The sequence below is a fragment of the Rhipicephalus microplus genome, chromosome 6 (genome assembly GCF_043290135.1).
Source record: "Rhipicephalus microplus isolate Deutch F79 chromosome 6, USDA_Rmic, whole genome shotgun sequence".
Taxonomy (NCBI): domain Eukaryota; kingdom Metazoa; phylum Arthropoda; class Arachnida; order Ixodida; family Ixodidae; genus Rhipicephalus; species Rhipicephalus microplus.
Window position 1 is genome coordinate 50,704,447 of NC_134705.1, and position 19,323 is coordinate 50,723,769.

The 19,323-nt window shown below is 41.4% G+C and overlaps 1 long non-coding RNA gene across 1 annotated transcript; it reads left to right on the top strand.

Annotated features, from left to right (window-relative positions):
• Positions 1-8,982: 8,982 nt before the first annotated feature.
• Positions 8,983-13,605, top strand: LOC142764769 (uncharacterized). Its single transcript, XR_012883866.1, has 2 exons — positions 8,983-9,139; positions 13,282-13,605. It is a non-coding gene; the product is annotated as an uncharacterized LOC142764769 (long non-coding RNA).
• The last annotated feature ends 5,718 nt before the right edge of the window (positions 13,606-19,323 follow it).

Genomic DNA, 19,323 nt, shown 5'->3' on the forward strand with positions numbered 1-19,323 from the left:
GAGAAATCTCGTTTTAAAATATCGACCATGAGCTTATCTCTTCTGAGCACCGACAAAAGAAATGAAAATCTATGAAAACTATTTGCATGTAGCCTGAAAATAATTTTTATGTATAGTATATGTGCTCCTACACAATAAATACAGCTATACACAACTTGCCACAGCTTCACGACAGAAACGAGGTAGGGGCACAGGGAGTGGTCAGAAAAATAATTCAGTATTAGAGCACAACTGATATGTACGGACACATAATGGTGCTTATTATTGATGCACGGATGGTCGTGTATAGAGCTGGGTCGTTTGAGATCTTCAAAAGCATTGTTTCAGACCACCATGCAGATTACGCTTGTATTGTAGTGCTACATAAGACACAACTTATGGGCCAGCTTTAATGAATAAGAAGATTATAGGTTAAACAAATGCTTTAAAATATATCATATCATGGCTGCATGGACGCATACAAGCTATGTAAAGCGCAATGAAGGGAGGACGCATTAGCTTCTCGTGATGCTTCAGTTCTACATAGATGCTTCAACTGTGCTGCAAAGAAATTTAACCAATGTCTGTGTGTGCAACATTGTCCATTTTAAACTATCTATATGTATATATAAAATTCCTACTGTGGGTTAAGCTACGTAGCACTCCATAGCTCTTCCTTTTATTAAGGGCAATTTTTCAAACAATCAACATTATTCATTTTCTGTCTCATGATTTCGTGCCCGCAATTCTTGGTCTGGCTCGATCACAATTGTGCAGCCCTTATTTTGGAGGAATCAAAAAACACCAACCAAATTATATTTTGGAACTGCTTCTCGGGGATATTGCCTTCCCTCAACTGCCACAGCTTGAGATGAGTCATATAGCAAGTCTCGCGCATACCTAGGGCCTACCCTTGAAGAAACTGGTCCGGCTGTGAAATGCTCAGTTTTTTCTCAAATAAACTTTTTGGTTTGAGTTTTCTCAGTTCTCGAGTCCCTTTACAATCAAGCAGACCCAATGTTCCCCTAAGTCCTTAATTTTGTTATATTATGAAATAAACAAAAAAAATTAATAATGAAAATAAAAATACTAATAACTGTTGTGCAAAAAACACAGTCTCACATACGTAATTAAGCGCAATATTGCTTTTACTTTGTTTTATAACCTAAGGCATTAGAAAAGATAGCAGTACAACAAAAACGTTGAAAAAAAAACAAAAATAAAACTTATACTTGGCGAGACTCGAACCTGCGCCACTCAGCTGTGCTCGCGCACGTGAACTGCGTGCGTTAACTTGCTAAGCTATTTGCGCGGTACGATGCACTTTAGGTTAAGTGATGTATATAAATTTGCTTTTTACACTCTATGTGTTGGCATATTTATGTACGATATGCGATCGTATCTATTGTTGTGTGCATATGTTTTGTGATTGTATATACGTCACATGCTTTTCGCATGTCTTTCAACTATAGATTGCTGCCCCGCCGCGGATGAAAACAAGTATTTTTACACCCACACACAAGCTTGAGCAGTTGAAGGTTGTTTCCCGGGGCTCTCTTGCGATTGAGTCGGCCACCACAGGGAATTAGAGTGATACGCCATTAATCCCTGCATCTAGCTGTATTCCACTTAGTAGCTCTATCGCTTTATGACAAATCGAGCGCGGGGCGCGACGCTATTGCGCACGACCATGCCTCGCGTAGGGGCGACATCAGCTGATTGCGCCGGCCGGCTTGCTTCGATTTGCTTCAGAGCAAAGAAATGTCATACCTTGAAAGATTGCGTACTGCACTATGTCAAAATGTTACTGCATTGTAGCCATCCTATGATTCATTGAGAGTTGATAACTCTGATATCACTACTCTAAAGCTTTGCGTCGGCGACACCCACCGAACGTGAAACCGCGCTACGTCTGTCGTAGAAGCAGTAGGAGGCTGTCGTCTGCTAGAACAAAAACAAAACAAAGACCTGCGAAAATATTCATAACTTGTAACTTGTTTTTTGAAAAACCGTTTATCAATTTTAAAGTTATTTTGCCAGATAACATACAATTTTTTTTCAGTTTGTAGCAGCGACAGATGTTTTTTTTTATTTTCCTCACACAGATATCCAAGCCAAATCCATTCACAGCTAAAGCCACATGTTGTTTGTCTTTGTCTCCGTGGGCATGCTCTCTCATGTGTTCGCGCTGCTACACACGAGAGCACGAAATGTTAAATTTACGCAAGGAAGCGCCGTTCCTCGTTCGTGTGATGTGCTAAGATTGCGCCCTATTCCCGCGGTTGTTCGAGTGCGGATCAAGTGCGAGTCGTCCAAGGAATCGGCGGGTTGGGCGGGCGCTCGAAGGACTCCGAGGTGACGGCTGACGCCTGTGGTTGCTTCCCTCAGGACAGTGTGAAAGAAACTAAAGGTAAGGGGGACACTTTTTGATGTGGACCAAGTATGCCACTCAGTGCAAGTGTGTGTTGCTGCACTCGAATGAGGCGTCGTGAAACGGCAACCTTACGCGCCTTTGCGAGTGCGATTGCCGATTCGCTTTGACAACGCTAACGCTAGCAGAGCCATGGCGCATCGGCGCGGCCTTACTGGAGCTAATTCGAGACAACTGCGGCAACATGCATGTGTATGGCGATCGATTTTTTCATATGTGCAATGTAGTGAGGAAGACGCACACGGCGCTTGCTACGTTGTTGATTAACCGAAGCCTGCAGTGCCATTTGATGGAAAGCAGCATTTTGTTTACGTTCGCGGGCGATACAATTTGTAACTTGGCTCGATTCACCTAGCCAACCGCCTAAGTGGGTTGATTAGCATACGTTCACAGTAGAGCGTTATTATGCCCCTAAACAGTGGCGTGTGCTTGTTAAAAGATATAATGTGTGTGCCTAGTGTAGAGAGAGAGAGGTGTTCATGCAATCTGCATGTGTACCTGCAAGACGCCTTTGCTTGTAACTAATGATGTACCGGCCAGCACCTACATTGTACGCCTGACTTTGAAGAAAACTTGCATGCACAATGTGAGATTTTGTAATCTGCCAGAGTTGCTTTTTATAAAATAATACACTGCCAGCATGTTCAAAATATGTTTCGCTGCTGTGTGGCAGGGGTGCGGTTATCACGCTGTTGTGTAGTTGCTGATGCAAGCACTTATAGTCTTGATGCGTTAATATTTCTCATCTAACTCATCAGGTGTTTGGCTGTTTCAGCACAAACAAGGCAAAGAGAGAAGGAAGACGGGTAATGACAGGACCAGTGCCGACTTTTGTTTGCAAAAGAATACCCATGTTGGTGTATTTATTGTGACAGCCTTTCTGTGTTGCTTTTTTGCCCAATTTATGCAACAACACAGTTGTCAGCAATATGAGAGAGAACACTGAAATTTGCTTTTAAAGATCATGGTGACTAAATGCCTAGTAATTCACAGCACAAAGTAACAACAAAAGACATCAGTATGATCAATGTGGACGAGTACAGTCTTGCATCTAAAAAATATATTGTGCAAAATGTTGCCTAAATAAGAAACCTCTCTATGTTTGCAAATAGTGTGACGTCACTTCGAGCACCGTGCCAGCCATTCCCTCCCTCTGTGCAAGGGCTGGTTGGCAAGGAAGTTGTTTGTGACGTTCCTGATAGACCACTGAGATGTATGCGATTCTAAACCTGTAGCCCAATATATACGTAATCTTTTGTGCAGTTACATCGCTGCATCTGACACCTACAACTTATTTGCATATTTACATTGCTCCCTTAGGACCTAACAAACAAACTTGTTGTTTGCACTGTCACTTCATGAATATCGAGCGGTAAAGGTACTGAGTATATGTGAAACAAGAATCTCTGCTTATTACATGAAGACATATGAGGCCTTCGATAAAACGAGTTATACCTTCATTGAGCTTACGTACTCGTCGGGGCGATTCATACAAGCAGCTTCAGCAAATGGTATCTTCCAGCCCAGTGACCTTGCAATTTTTTTCTGCACACAGCGCAAACACCGAGATGTACCCACTCGCAGATGGTCGCGTCAAGTGCATATTTACCTTGACTAAAATGTCGAATCAAGTTTTTCATCGACCGGTCCCTGCCATGAGTGCTAACGTCTTCGCAAACAAGACACATTGTTATTGACACTGCACACACCACACACAGTATTCTCAGTTGAACCGATATTCTCAATACCTTTCAATGCACACTACATGCCGCAATCAACAGTGCACATTTTTGAAGACTATGCCGCTGTTGCTCGCACAGGCCACCTGTGTGTTCACTTCAAGATAAACAGACAGCGTGGAAAATATTTTACCACACAGTTTACCACACAGCTGGATGTTTGCTGACACATACTACAGCTAATGTCGACATTGTAACGTGAAGTGTAAGCTTTGAAAAATTAAAACTTGCCCCAAACACCGCACGACTGTACCGGGCTGAGCCACCAGCGGGAGTGTTTTTCCAGCCACACCTTTTACATGTGCCAGTGACATCATGCTAAGACGTACCTCGGTAGGGGCCTATCGCTGCATACTTTATGTGAATGAGGGTCCTGTTAGTGAAAGCAGGCATCGTTGATTTCGTAACTTGTTCATATGCCCAACTGGACCTTCATTTGCACGAGTTGTCTGACTGATATTCAGGCGAACTTTTGTGCAATAAATTATACAGTTGGCAGTCTGTGCTTGCTCCATACTGTTGTTACTGGTGTTTCTTGTTGTTACTTTGCACTGCTCATTACTGCTCACCTACAGAAACTAGCCTATCTTGCTGCTGTTTTGGACAAGATGCAGCTGGCAAGTGCGATAGTGTTCATAACTCTAAATTCTCAAGCAAAAATTATCGTTTCATATTCAGTTAGTTGCATTCATATCAGTACATTATGAGAAATCATTGATTAAACATTAATCCGTGTTCCTTCACATAATGCTCACAACTTTTATATCAAATTGAATGGTGTTTATAAAAACATGGGTTTTAGCTAAACTTCATGCTCTTTTCTTGAACAGCTGACAAAACGCTATTGAATGCTTACTTGCCATGAATTGGACTGTGTTTGATATACATCGCAATTCTTCACCGAACTGCCGCCCCGCCGCGGTGGTCTAGTGGCTAAGGTACTCGGCTGCTGACCCGCAGGTCGCGGGTTCGATTCCCGGCTGCGGCGGCTGCATTTCCGATGGAGGCGGAAATGTTGTAAGCCCGTGTACTCAGATTTGGGTGCACGTTAAAGAACCCCAGGTGGTCAAAATTTCCGGAGCCCTCCACTACGGCGTCTCTCATAATCAAATGGTGGTTTTGGGACGTTAAACCCCACAAATCAATCAGTCATTCACCGAACTGCCAGTACGCTTCACATTGGGGGAACACTTAATAACCATGGATTGATTAAATAAGAACGGAAAGAAAGAAGCGGCAGGCCGGGATACTTGATATTGGCATTCGTTTTGCTACCCAGCGCATTATCATGCAAACTTCCTATAGAGTGGTAATGCGTCTTGCATGTGTGTCTGTAAACCAAGAACTTTGGGTAGAACAATATTTATCTTACAAATGGTTGCAGGACTGTGGAGGCTGTAGGGCTGCTTAGGAATGATGGAATCCCTGGACATGTGTTCAACCTAGCTGCATCAGCTCCTTGGTGTTTTCACGGCATCTTTACAGATGTGTTGGGTGAGTAAAGCAAGCAGGTTTCAACACAAGGAAAAGTATAATATGGCAGCACCTCTTGTGCTTGCCTTACATCCCAAGTATATCAAATATTTATTTTGCACCTTGTGGCCTGTAATTTTTGAAGAGACACTTCTTTTTGCTTTATATTTGAGTCTTGATGCTTCGACAGCAATGTATTTGTGTTTGACAGCAAGTGTCCTTGAACAAATAACTGATCTCAATAATGAGAAAACACCCTTCATACTTGGTCCTTAGCATAAGCTAGCACATACCTGTAGCAGATTCAATTATTCATTTTTTGCTGGGATGATAATGGGCAAGTAGCAAAGGCAAGTTCAGATTGGAGTGGTCGGTGACGTCTGTTTAGGCTCTGCCATATTGCTTTGCAACCAGAGCTACTTGTAGCCACATATACAATGAAGCCACATGACGTGCATTCTAAATGAGATTACCATATCACATTTTGCTGCATCTCAATGTGTGCCAAACAAATGCAGATATCATTAGCTTGCCACTATAAAGGGATACTAAACCAACACAAGGTTGAAATTTAGTCGTGGTGTTGCAGCTGTGTATGACTCTACAATGGATGCATAGCCGTGATAATTTGTCTATATGTTGTTGCAATAGTAATGTTACACACATTGTACGATACAAAAGAGGTCCTCGCTTGTTTCGCTTTTTTTCGCAATGCTTCTTTCTTGTCTCTTCTTGCCATGTGCTCCTCCTCACTGTACAAGGAGCAAGAGTAGTGGGCACACAAACACGTATTAAAAAAAATGTTGTAAGGTGAGCACTGAGAAGCTGAATACTTCCGAAAGGCTCAAAGAGGTAAAGGTATTGTTTCTAGCTACTTTTTGGGCACCCACAGCTAGTTGTGCTGCTGCAGTTACAGTTAAAAAATGAGTTAAGTGTTAAAAATTAATTCGAGGTGGTTTGGCACACATAATTGCAGTTACATACAGAACTAGGTTTCAATGCGTAAGCAAAATCTGTTTACTCTAAATCAATCCTAATGATATCTGAAATTCAGGAAATATTCACAGAAAAGCTCAGGAAAAGGCTAAGTGGTTGCCCCATGAACGTGAAGGAGATACCCTTCTTGTAAAAGGTCAATAGACAGTCTAGTAGTCTCAATATTACATGCACTATAAAATATTCTGGTGTGGTGCTTTTCATGCATGTTATAATGAGAGGGGTTTTTAATAGAACTGTTGTCACTTTGCCCTGCGTTGCTGAAATTGTTCACATAGTTATAATACATGAATCACTTCATGCCTTTTGATTTTATGCAAATGGTTTGCTTATCCAGTCGGTTTAACTTGATTTGGATAAAAACATAAATGCTCTAAACTTTTTTTTATTATACAGCAGGTTTATTTTTAAAATACGCGACCATTGATGTGAACACAGTTGGTGGCGTGCTTGATTAATCCTTCACTATTACCACTCTAACTACACCTGCTACAGTGCATAGTGTAACAAAATTAATGGTACTTAACATTACTGGCAGCATACACTTTTATGTCTCAAAATGTGTTAAAAAGCCTGGTAAAAATGTGTGTACGTTTTTTTTTCGCTCCAACTAAATATTCTGGTCTACTCAAAGTAGCTTCCGCTCTTTTAAGGTCCTCAAACTATTAGGTGTTCAAAAGAAGTATCAATGCCATATATGCTTTCTTTGTCAGCCTACTCGCCACTCTAATAATGAAAATTACCCGACAACATTACCTAGTAAAATATAGGGATGTTATAAAAAGTAATGTCAATTCAATTGTCAAAAAACGTTGCCAAGTTACGTTTTTGTTCACTTTTCTTTTCACAATTTTGTTAAAGTTACTTTTGATAACATCCCCTATAGTTTGTTTGGCATCATTTTCTGCTAGTTCTCATTATAATGTGTTCGACAAAGACAACAAACCCTTAAATTTATAGTTCTTTCCTTTACTCATGAATCTGAAACAGTGAATCTCAATAATCTTAGCAGTGTGTGACTTGTTGTTTTTTTTTTGATCAGTTGTGCATGTGTTCAAGTACATGCATTTAGGTGGGAGGGTGAACCATTGCCACCTCCTGTGACTAGCAGATTTTCTGAGAACTGACAGATGCATAATGCTGCCAAATAAGTATCGGGATATTGGAAGTAATCGTAACATAATGGCAATCGTAATGTAATCGCCAGTAGGCAAAAAAAAGCTGTCCCACACTCCATAATGGTAACAAGCAGCGCTGACTGACTCTTCCATGTATAAATGCACATATATACCGTACAAAATGGAAGAGGGATAGCCGCCATGGTAGCTCAGTTGATAGAGCATCGGACATGTTATTCGAAGTTTGCAGGCTCGGTCCCTGTACAGGGCAGGTTATCTTTTTTTTCTTTTGCTTTTCTTTCTTCACAATTACAACACTTCTATTCTTCTTGAAGACTTTCTGGTGTAAAAAAGGTACCTTATAATCTGAAGAGGCAAACAGAATGTGCCAGTGCACGAGTTAGCTCTTGTAGTGGTTACAAGTAAGATATGTTTTGAAGAATACATCATTCTGCCACTTGCCTAAAGAATGGCTACAGGACATGGCACTGGATGCACTTTGTTATTTTCGAATCAAGCTATCTTGTATTCTATTTTTATAAATTACATGGGATACACAAGACGGTATCACACACTTTAATGCCACAAAGATTATGCAGCGAACAATGTTATAAATGCGAAATTGCATAAGGATAAGGTGAAAACTGCCCCCTCAACGAGAATGTACAGGGAGCACAGGGTGCAGGCGTCATTCCTTCTGCCCGTGCTTTTCAAGTGTGAGCTGTTTTCACCTCGTTCTGACCAACTAACTAAATTGAGATGTGTTGTTTTAGTGCAAGAAGATGCTCCACGGGAAACTAGGTTTGTCTCAAACTCTGTGTGTGTCTTTCAATCTATATGGTGCTCGGTTCAAGAGTTCATGCAGGCCAGATCGTGTAAAACAGGATCGTGTAAAATGGACCGTGTAAATAAAATAAAATGGACCATGTAAATAAACAGGATCGTGTAAAATGTCGTTTTCGTGTGCAACTGTAGTTGTGGTTGTGCTGAATGACCTTTTTTTATATACACTACATAACAAACTTGCTCCTTTAGAGTCGAGTGCATCTTCGGATCGATTGTAAATGTTTGCATATGCGAGGCCTTAAGTTTTATAAGAAATTCCTCAGTGTGCCACGAGGAAATGTGTGTTCAGCGAAAATTTGCATATCATTATATACAACTCTTAAAGCCTCGTCTACAACTTTGTGCAGGTTGACCTTGAGCAGAAAACGAGGAGCGGCCGCAGCCCCCAGAAAAGAGCAAGCACCCTCCAAGCTCCCGAAGCTCTCTTCGACAGGAACATTATGGTCACTGTGTGGCATTGAAAACCATTGCAAGGAGTGCCTTATCAGTACACTGTGCTGCTCTTTCATCGCAGAAGATGAAGTTGACCACTCCAGAGGAACTTCACGCTGTGTATTGTGAGTGCTTCAGTTGTTTTGTTTTTGTCCAGCCAGCAGTTAAGAAATCATGTGTCAGATTCAGCCGGGATAGCTAGAGGGAGTCGGGCAGGCATGTTTGGACATTTGTCTAGCAAAGTAGTGCCAATTTTCGCACTGGTCCTGTTGGAGTTACTGCCACAATCACAGAAGCTACGTCACCTCTCTATATGTACAGATGTGTCGGGGAAGATTAGCTGCATTACGTTTTTCTATAACTGATAGCTGCCAACATTCTTCATTATACAGGAGTTTTGTTCCTCACTTATGGGTGTAAGCCCTCACAAGAAAAAAATGCAACACGTCTACTTCCAGAAGGCTCCAAGGCCCTACTTGTAGGTTTTTTCGGCTTGTACCATAAGCACCTCGTTTGGGTGTACATGAACATTTTATAAACATGTACAGCGAAAAATTTGGGTGGCCGGTCGTTTTGTCGTTATCATGTTCCTCGCAGTATTCTTAAGCATGTTGTGCATTACGTTGTCAATCTGGTTCATGTGCATAGAAGACATTACGAAGTTTCAGGCTAGGTATAAAAAGCCTAGAAGCAAGCTATCAATAATTTTTTAACAGTGTTGCTAAATCTCATGCATGATACATCACTAAACTTTCGTGCATATTCATCAATGTAAGCTCGTCTTAGTGTTATCCAAAATGAAGATGTGAGTCTACAGGTGGAAACAACTAGTGGGGTAATCAGGGTGAACAGTGGAAGTGCCTCAGACAGGCTGGCCGATGTTGCGATAGGAGGACCTATTTTTTAGAAGTAACCTTGTCATCCTTGGCGTGTTAGTTTAAATGGGGTCAGTAATGACATCATTTTTTGGTGTAGGCGTGTGTGCCTGTTGGAAATGTTTGTCTGAAAAAAAAACCTATAACGCAGAAGAGTGCGGCCCTTGTTTCTTTTCAAGTTAGGTTGCGCTGATACAGTGTTCTCCTGTCGGAGGTTGGGGGTAAAAGAAGCAAAAAAAAAGATAAATGATAGAAAATAAGAAAAAAGATGAAAGAAAAGGGGGATGCATAGAAAAAGTAGTGCTACACTGCTTCTACTTTGCATCCCCCTTTTCTTCTTTTTTTCCCTTGTTTTCTTTTTTCACCTTTTTGTTACATTTGCATTGTCCCATCTAGTGCATGAATCAATGACACATGGCTTTGCTATAGCAAAGATGCCTATGTGGTGTTGCATTGAACAGTGCATTGTACTTCATTCAGTTAATTACAGACTGATCAGTCTTGCAATAAGTGCTTCCTGTCTATCACCACACATGTTCAAATGAAAAGTTTGTGCTTGGCTCTTAGTATGCTGGTATATAACTTGTGTCTTGGACTACTCAAAATGAATGTTATTTTGCTGCTGCTTATGGTAATGAATTTATCCAACATGAAAATATCTTGCCTTGCGAACTTTGTCGGACCTGCCTTTCTTTTTCTTTCCTATGCAGGCATTGTATGTGAGGGAGGCCGTAAAAGAGAGGTGATAGCTTGAGCTTCTGAAGAATAAATGCTGGCAGTGAAGCAATTACACATCAAACATCCCAGCCATTTTGCCAACCGTACTAAATGTGTTTTGAAAAAAAAATATTGTGCTCGGTTACTGTATTGAAAACAGCAAAATGCTAAAATATATCGCAGAGAACAAAATATTAGACCACGTTGGTGCCTTCTGGACTTCCCAGGATGTCGTCTGGGTGTTGTTTGTAAAAAGTAAAAAGTGTTTCAAAAATACTGCCTCTTCTACACCAAATTCGGTCTAGGTATTAAGTAAAGGTGATTGTGTGTAGTGCATGAAGCTCAGTAATATTAGTACAATTTTTTTGCCACATCAAAAGCAAGGAAGCAGTTCTCTTTATATGGCAAGTTATATGATTACACTTTGTCTTAAAGTAGAAATAAATTTTTGAAGTTTTCTTATGATGGCTGTTTTCTGCATTTGATATACGACAGCTTTCGTTCCGAAGTTCTCCATCGCCCTCAATAGGAGACTTCAAAGATCATTTTCCTCATTTAAACAAAAATTGTAATGATAACACTTGCCATATAACAAGAACTGTTTATTTGCTTTCAACTTACACATAAAAGTAATTTTCAATTAGACAAACACACAGCTCAAGTTGCATCTCAATGTGGACAAAAACGATTATATAATGATATTTGTAATCTGGACCTAACATTATTTTTTTCGTGAAATGTAACTTCTGTGCAGTGAGTATTTGTGGCTCAAATATTCATACAAAGTGCAGTATTGCCATACAAGAAATGCAAACGATAAACAGTTTGGCTGAATTCTTCAAAGCCTATGTAGGGGAAAAATTGCACTAATGTTACTCGGCTTCAAATACTTTAAGAAGCACCTTTACTTAATATGTAAATCAAATTTGATATGGCAAGAAATAGCGGTACTTTGAAATTTTTCTCACAAATAACACCCGCACGACATTCTGCGAAATTCTGAAGGTACCCACGTGACCTCTACTTTTTTCTCTTCAAAACATTTCTGCAAATAGCTATTTTCAGAGGAGTAAATTACCATCATTTTTTACACTATACATCTGTGATGGTCGCCAGGCAGTATGGTTTGTATGTTTAGTGTAGAATAGCCCAGTGCGAAAAACAACAAATGTCTGAGCATCCTTTGACGCTCGGGCAATTTCGAAAGCATTTGTTTGTTAGCAGCAATTCAGTTAAGCCCTTGTCTTTATGCATAGGCCCAGAAACAAAACAGAAGTAACCAAAGTAGTCCTAAGAGTCATGCAGTCTCGCTGTTCCAAGGCTTGTGGAGCCTAATTTAGTGAGAGCTTCACCATTTTTAAAAAATTCAGATTCAACCAACAGGTTTCGAAGGCACAGTGCATTTTCAGCTACCTTGTTTTACACCAGTTACTTTGATAAAAAGCGGGAAGTAGAGGTAAAAATACCATTTTAAAGGCATTGTAGGTAATAACAAAAAGGACTGCTTTCTTTTTTTGTGTGGTGCTTTGCCTGAACGCTGTGCTTTTTGTGGTATAGTTCATTGTCTAGTGAACATAGGCCTTAAAAACTAACATTAGCCATGTTGAGGTCGATTTCTTGGTTATAGTCATAGTAGCCATATTAAAAATATATGACTTCAAACTTGATTGTTCTTTTGAAGATGTTTTCTTGCATAATGATAATTCAGAGTCTTAGTCAATTTTGTTATAAAAAAACGTGATGTCATAATAGGGTCACTTTTTGTAGAGTCGTTCAGTTCTACCTTACCTTTTACATTCCTAATAGAGCAGTTATTTTCAATATCAGTATTTAAAATGGAATGAGCATGCTGTATGTAGTAAGGTGTAAGCACTTACAGATAGCACATGCACCCAACTTTTCTGTTGGCAGTTTATTTCTGTTATCCTTGATTTATATGTGGGGTTTCACGTCCGAAAACCACGATATGATTATGAGAGACGCCGTAGTGGAGGGCACTGGAAACTTCGACCACTTGGGGTTCTTTAACGTACACCCAAATCTGAGCACACGTGCCTACAGCATTTCTGCCTCCATTGGAAATGGAGCCGGCATTTGATACCGCGACCTGCGGGTCAGCAGCCGAATTTCTGGTACTCTTGCTCCCCTATATGTGTGCAGTTCGGTTATAGTTATCTGGCTTGCACAGATTTTTAATGGCACCTGCCTTGTCCTGCTTGCTTTCATGGTGATTTTAACCTTGATAAGTTGCATAGGTTTAACTCTCAAAATTGTTCAAGATGCCAATTTTGTGCACAAACTGTATAGTATAAAGGCAGCAGATGTACATGCACACACTATTAAATGTACATTGAGAGCTTTCACTCAGTTTCTAAAGTTTTACTGTGCAGGAAGCATTTAAACCATAATTTCATAAGGACATAATAATCGATTATCTCTACCATTGAAAATCGTGACAACCTAGTTATTTTCACTGTGATAAGCATGCTGTTTTCTTTGATGTGGCAGAACTAATATATACACTCATTCCTTCTATTATTCACATATGCAAAACATGAAGGATTGTGTGCCTTACATTTTCAGTTTCATTCTGTGTGTTATATTTCTTGTGCATGTGAACTAATGTGCTAACATGTGTCTCTGACATTATTTGTGCCAATTATTTTCATTTCCAGGTGCCTATGAAGGACACATAAGTTCTATGGCAGTGACCTTCCAAATTTACAGTGGCGCCGGAGCCTCAAGCAGCCTTTCGCCGATCTCCATAAGGCGTTCATGAGACAAACACAGCGCCACACTTTCACAGTGCTATGATTAATATTTATGTTTAAACATTTCGTTCTAAAATTGCTGTTACATTGTGTTTTGTGCCACCATCCTGTGGCTTAGGTGGAGCTCGTGAAATTACGATGTAGTCACCTCATTTGTGTACCATCAACACTGCAATGTCACCATTCACAGCTGGAGCATACAGACAAATAAAAAATATATTGATTGTAGCAGGGCTTGTGTGTACAATAATGCTTTTCTATTGATAATAATAACTTTATAAGTTTTTTAGGTCTTGCATAGAACACTGCATTAATGTGTTGCAATGTAACCATCATTTATGATCGCTAGCATGTTAATTCAGTAGTTTTGTGATGTATTTTATTTGAAGGGTAATTTTGCTTCCGCATCACGACAATTAGAAAGATGCCGATGATTCAATCTCTCATTAAGTAGCTTCTCAACACATTTGTTTCTTTCAAGCCTTTGTTTACTCATCAAGGCTGTTTCAGATAGCAAACATATTTCACCTCCATGCAACATATTAAGAATGAAATATTCATATATATTTTTACACAGTACTTGCTTTTGCAAATAACGTGAATGGCCAATCGCTTTTACTCGAGATCTAGGATGTCCATTTGATCTTTGCAAGATGCAGCAGATAGATGCATGGTTTCTGCATTATGCTGATTTTCGTAAGCTGCTTATCGGGTAATTTAGCATGATATGGCACTTTCCGTAAGCTGCGGATGTCCGCATCTTTCTGCACGATATGGCGCTTTCCGTAAGCTGCGGATGTCCGCATCTTTTCGCATGATATGGCGCTTTCCGTAAGCTGCGGATGTTCGCATCTTTCCGCATGATGCGGCTTTCCGTAGTCCGATAATTGCGTATGTACGGATCCGTATATGCGGAACGTTTCAGTAGGGAAGCTTAGACTCCAGGTCTTGGGCTCTCCCCTCAGCCTTATCGAGGCAGGTATGTGCCATTCCTCCTGATTATTCAAACAAGTCTTCAGCCAAAAAGCTTACAGACTAATTCAACTACTGGCGTCCTAGTTCTCTGCTTTAAGGCACCTTTCCAAACAGCAGGGCTGCCAGCCAGCTGTTTTTGCCAAGGACCACTGTTTACGCAACAGGACGTCTTTTCAGTTCATGTTCTATTAGAAGCTTAGTACAGCGCACTCTCCTCTTGTTTCTGAAGTTATTATGTCAGGCCGCGATACGGCTCTATGCCTTCTGTTAACTCCGCTCTTGACACGTCAGTCAATATTGCGACGCTGCTTTGATGTTACCGTACGAGTATATATAAGTTCAGGGTACCAGTGCCAAATTTGGAAAGCGACGGAACCGCCAGAACTGTGACATCTTGAATATGTAGGAAACTAAAGTATGCTCTGTAAAAACCATTTGAAGCTCTCCTCGCCGATAGTTTCTGTGTGGTTAACGGCGTCATGTTTCGGAAGCCACATTACGTGCACCAATCGTAAAACCTGGTTTCTCGTAGTCAGTCCCACTGTGTTACCCGTAATTTGTGTGACCTCACGTACTAAATGGCCACGCAAACACTCGAAGCTTCTTTTGCGGTGCGCTTCGTATGACGTACTGCACGTCAGTTATCTCAACAAATAATTATCAACCCCCTCCCTAGAAGGTGCCGAGCAGGCCCGTCTGCCATGGCAAGTGATGTCAGAGCTTTATGAAAAATGATCTCAAAAAGGTGATTATGAATAAAATAATTTAGTCGATGAGGTGTTAATGCATTTAGCGGGACATAATAGTGGCTGAGGTGACACTTGTGTGCAAATATCAAATATATAGTATTTGTCCTTATGCACTTTTCGAACGTGCTGCGAGTAATTTAAATAGAAAAAAATGTTTAGGAGTGTAGCTCCCGCAACATGTTTTCCTGCTGTTGCTTACTAACGCCAAAGGTCAGTATAAAAGGTCACGCGCCGTACAGAAATGCTTTTTTGTAGTAGTAGTTTCCTTCTGGTGTTATGAACTCGGGATCCAAATATTTACAACTACAGTTTTGATAATTGAAACGTTTTGCAGCTGTCACAGCCCCTTGATAGACATGAAGGATGCTAAGGTGTCTACTTAAAATTACCTTGTCCATCGCTATTGACAGTTATGACTTGCAGTTTTTTCTGTGCTATGGCAGGACAATAACTTCTGATGACCCTGAAACTTCGCAGCGAAAATATGCGAACAGTTACTGCAAATCATCTGGCGATAAACCTACTCATGCCGTTGCTAATAAAAAAGGATCGCTAATAAAAAAGAACCAACGATAGAGAAAGTTTGTTCTGAAGAGACATTTTTTTATTGTAGCTACACAAGTATTTTGCAGGATAGACACGCTTTCCTTACTTCCCTTCGTTAGGCTTTTGAAATTGTAAACACATTCTGGTTTCGGTTTTACCCAAATGATTGTCAAAGCTCTTAAGAATAGCTGAGATTGGCAGAAATCATCTACTTTTACTGGGGCTCGAGTAAAGGGGTTGAAGACCGTTGCCAGGTATTCTCTCTCTCTCTAATACTTGGTTTAGCGCCATGCTTTAAACATGTTATTTGATGTAGCAGAGGTCTGTGACCCCGTCACGCAAAATCGTAGAGAAGTTTTATATTTTTTGTTCAATTTTTTCTTTAATGATGCATTCGGGGTAGCCCTATTATGTTAAAGGTATAAAAAACCTATGATGTGCGCACTTGTTGCGTAGCTGTGATGCACGGCTCCTGTTGTCGGTCATGCAATGCCGCATTGAAGGAATGCAGCCGATCGAACAACATGTCTTTATTGCATACCAGTGTAACCAGACATTCGCGTGGATGCGGGTGAACAACGTAAGGTTAAATTACTTAGTGGCTCCCATCTAGGCCCTCGAAACGGCTTGTGAATGCTTCGGGTGACGAGGGGGAGAACTGATAGCACAGCGCATGCGAAACAGCACGTGGCTTTATTGCACTTCGTCTCTGACATACCACATGCTCCCGCACTTCATCACACACTGCTAGCATATGCACGCACTCTTAACCTGAACTATCATGCTGTCGACGTAGTCTCTTCAAGTACCGCGAAACATCACCGCTGCTTGCGCTGTTAGCCAGTGTCAATAGCCAGTGTCCCGAAAAATGTCAACAAAGAAGTGCTGCATGCACCACAATAGACAAGGACGAATGAAGTGGCGCAATGGCTCCATTTTCACAACGACAGTGCGAAAGGGCTGAGAAGAGGGTTCCTAGTAGTACATCAACAGGCCCAGATGGCATTCCAATTATGCTGATATAAACATTAGGCCCCAAGTATAAGCAGGCTTTGAGAGAAGCAGTGAGCAAGATAATAATCGATGGTCAAGTCCCCGATAGATGGAAACTTAGCAGGATGAGCATGATCTATAAAAGAAAGGATGACAAAGTTAACATAAAAAACTACCATCCTATAACAGTGACATCAGTGGTCTACAGGCTGGCGATGCAGATTATAAAAGAAAGACAGCAGGCTTGAATAGAAAATGAGGGGGTGCTGGGGGAAGTGCAGAATGGGTTTCGGAAACACAGGAGGTTGAAAAAAAATCTGTTCTCAGTGACACGGTCCATCGGAATAGCAGAAAAGGAACACAGGCCCCTGTGGCTAGCATTTATGGATATCAAGGGAGCATACAATAGCGTGGCTCAAGAGGACTTGCGGGAATACTGGACACACTAGGTGTGGAAGATGGAGTCACCAATCTTTTACAAGATATCTCTACAGGTAACAAGACAGTTATAAAGTGGGAACAAGAGGTATCCAAGCCTACACAAGTAAAACGGTGGCTTAGGCAAAGGTGTCCTCTGTCACCCTTGTTGTTCATGATGTACCTTCAAGGATTAGAGCCCAAGCTAGAGGGAAGTGGACTGGGCTTCAATCTCTCTTTGTTCAAACAAGGAAAACTCAATGAACAGGCATTACCAGCATTGATGTACGCAGATGATATAGTGGTAATGGCTGACAACAAGGAAGATTTGCAGAAATTGATGGACATATGCAGTAATGAGGGAGATAGGTTAGATTTCAGATTTAGTAAGGAAAAATCAGTAGTCATGATTTTTAATGGCAATGAAGGTAGGGAGCTTAGAATACAGGAGGTAGCGCCAGAGATGACAGGCACATACAAATATCTGGGTGTATGGATAAGCAATGGGGCCCAGTACCTGAGGGAACACGAAATACACGTGATGACCTAAGGTAGCAGGAATTAAGTGGTGATGAAAAACAGGGCACTGTGGAATTACGATAGGTATGATGTTGTGAGAGGAATATGGAAATGGGTCATGGTCCCTGGTCTGAAGCTCGGCAATGCGGTCATGTGCATGAGATCAGAAGTTGAAGCAAGGTTAGAAATTAAGCAACGTAGAATAGGTAGGCTTGCCTTGGGAGCTCACAGGAATACACCAAATCAGGGAGTATAAAGTGATATGAAATGGACATCATTTGAGGGCAGAAAAGCTAGCAGAAAGATAAAACTTGAGAAGCGATTGAGAGAAATGGGGGAGGAGCGTTGGGCTGGGAAGGTATTCAACTACTTGTACATGAAGAATGTCGATATAAAATCGAGGAAGCGAACCAGAAAATTGACTGGAAAAAATAAATAAATATAGTTTTCGGTTCACTAAGTATTACGGCTTAGTGGCGTTAGCCACTGCCTGATCTAAAGGGTACAGCCATGTCAATCAATCCAATCAATCAATACTTGCCGTGTTTTATTGGCACTTGCTGGCACATTTAATTCTGATGCCGGCTGTTGCTTTGTTGTCCCCGTGCACGTGTCCATGCTCGGAAACATAGCTATGGCTGAGCTGCCTCGTACAATGTGGTTACGATGTCGCACCCACTCGTACACTCCACGCGGCGTAACGACACTAAGTCTGTACGACACTCGTCCCGTGAAATCTAGCACTGATGCTTGTAGCCACTTTGATTCCACACGAGAATTGTGCACTGGTGTTTCATCACCTTCGCTGAACACTGCTTCGGAGTGGCTACCTCGGTGCCGGGCCTTACGGAACTGCCGACGAGCGACGTAATCCTCAATGGATGATCTGACCAAGCCAAGCCTGGGGCGGAGCCTCCACCCCACGAGCAGCATAGCAGGAGCTTCTTCTGTTGTAGCGTGTTGCGTGTTGCGATAGGCTACTAGAGAATCTGCTAGATCGGGCGGTGACATGCCATGGCTTGTTTTCCGGAGTGCCGACTTCCGTGTCTGGACGAACATACCATCCAAGTCATTGCTGCTTGTATGGTATGGCGGTGTTCGCAAGTGTGTCGCGGAAATGCCCTGCTGATAAGATTGAAATTCAGCAGACGTGAATTGACTACCGCTGTCAGATACCAAGGTCTCCAGAAAAATGAACCTACAGAAAACATCGTGCAGACATGAAATTTATGTCAAAGGGAACACTTCCGTCCACTTCGAGTGTGCGTCGACAATCACAATGTACCAAAGTCTTTGACGGGGCTGGAAAAGTCGATGTGAACTCGCTGCCGAGGTCGTGTACGGTAGGCCCACGGGTGAAGTGGCGCTTTGACTAGAAAATTTCGCTCTTCCATGCACAACTTGCACCACGAGATGTAGTGCTCTGTATTTTTATCTATGGCTGGCCACCACACATATCTTCGAGCTAATTCTTTTGCTCTCACAACTCCGGGATGTCCCTCACGAAGTTCATCCAATACGAATCGTTGGTACTTCTTGAGAATAAAAACACGCATTTCTAGCATGATAAACCCTTCATATAGAAACAATTCAAGCTTTGTAAACAACGGTTTTATCTCTTCAGGTGCTCGGCTTGGCAACCTATGCAGAATACACTTCGCTACTTCACGCAGGACTGGTCGTGTCCTTTCTCGTGCCGTTTCTGCCCTAAATTGTCTACGGCTTACTGGCATCATGTCGAAACGCA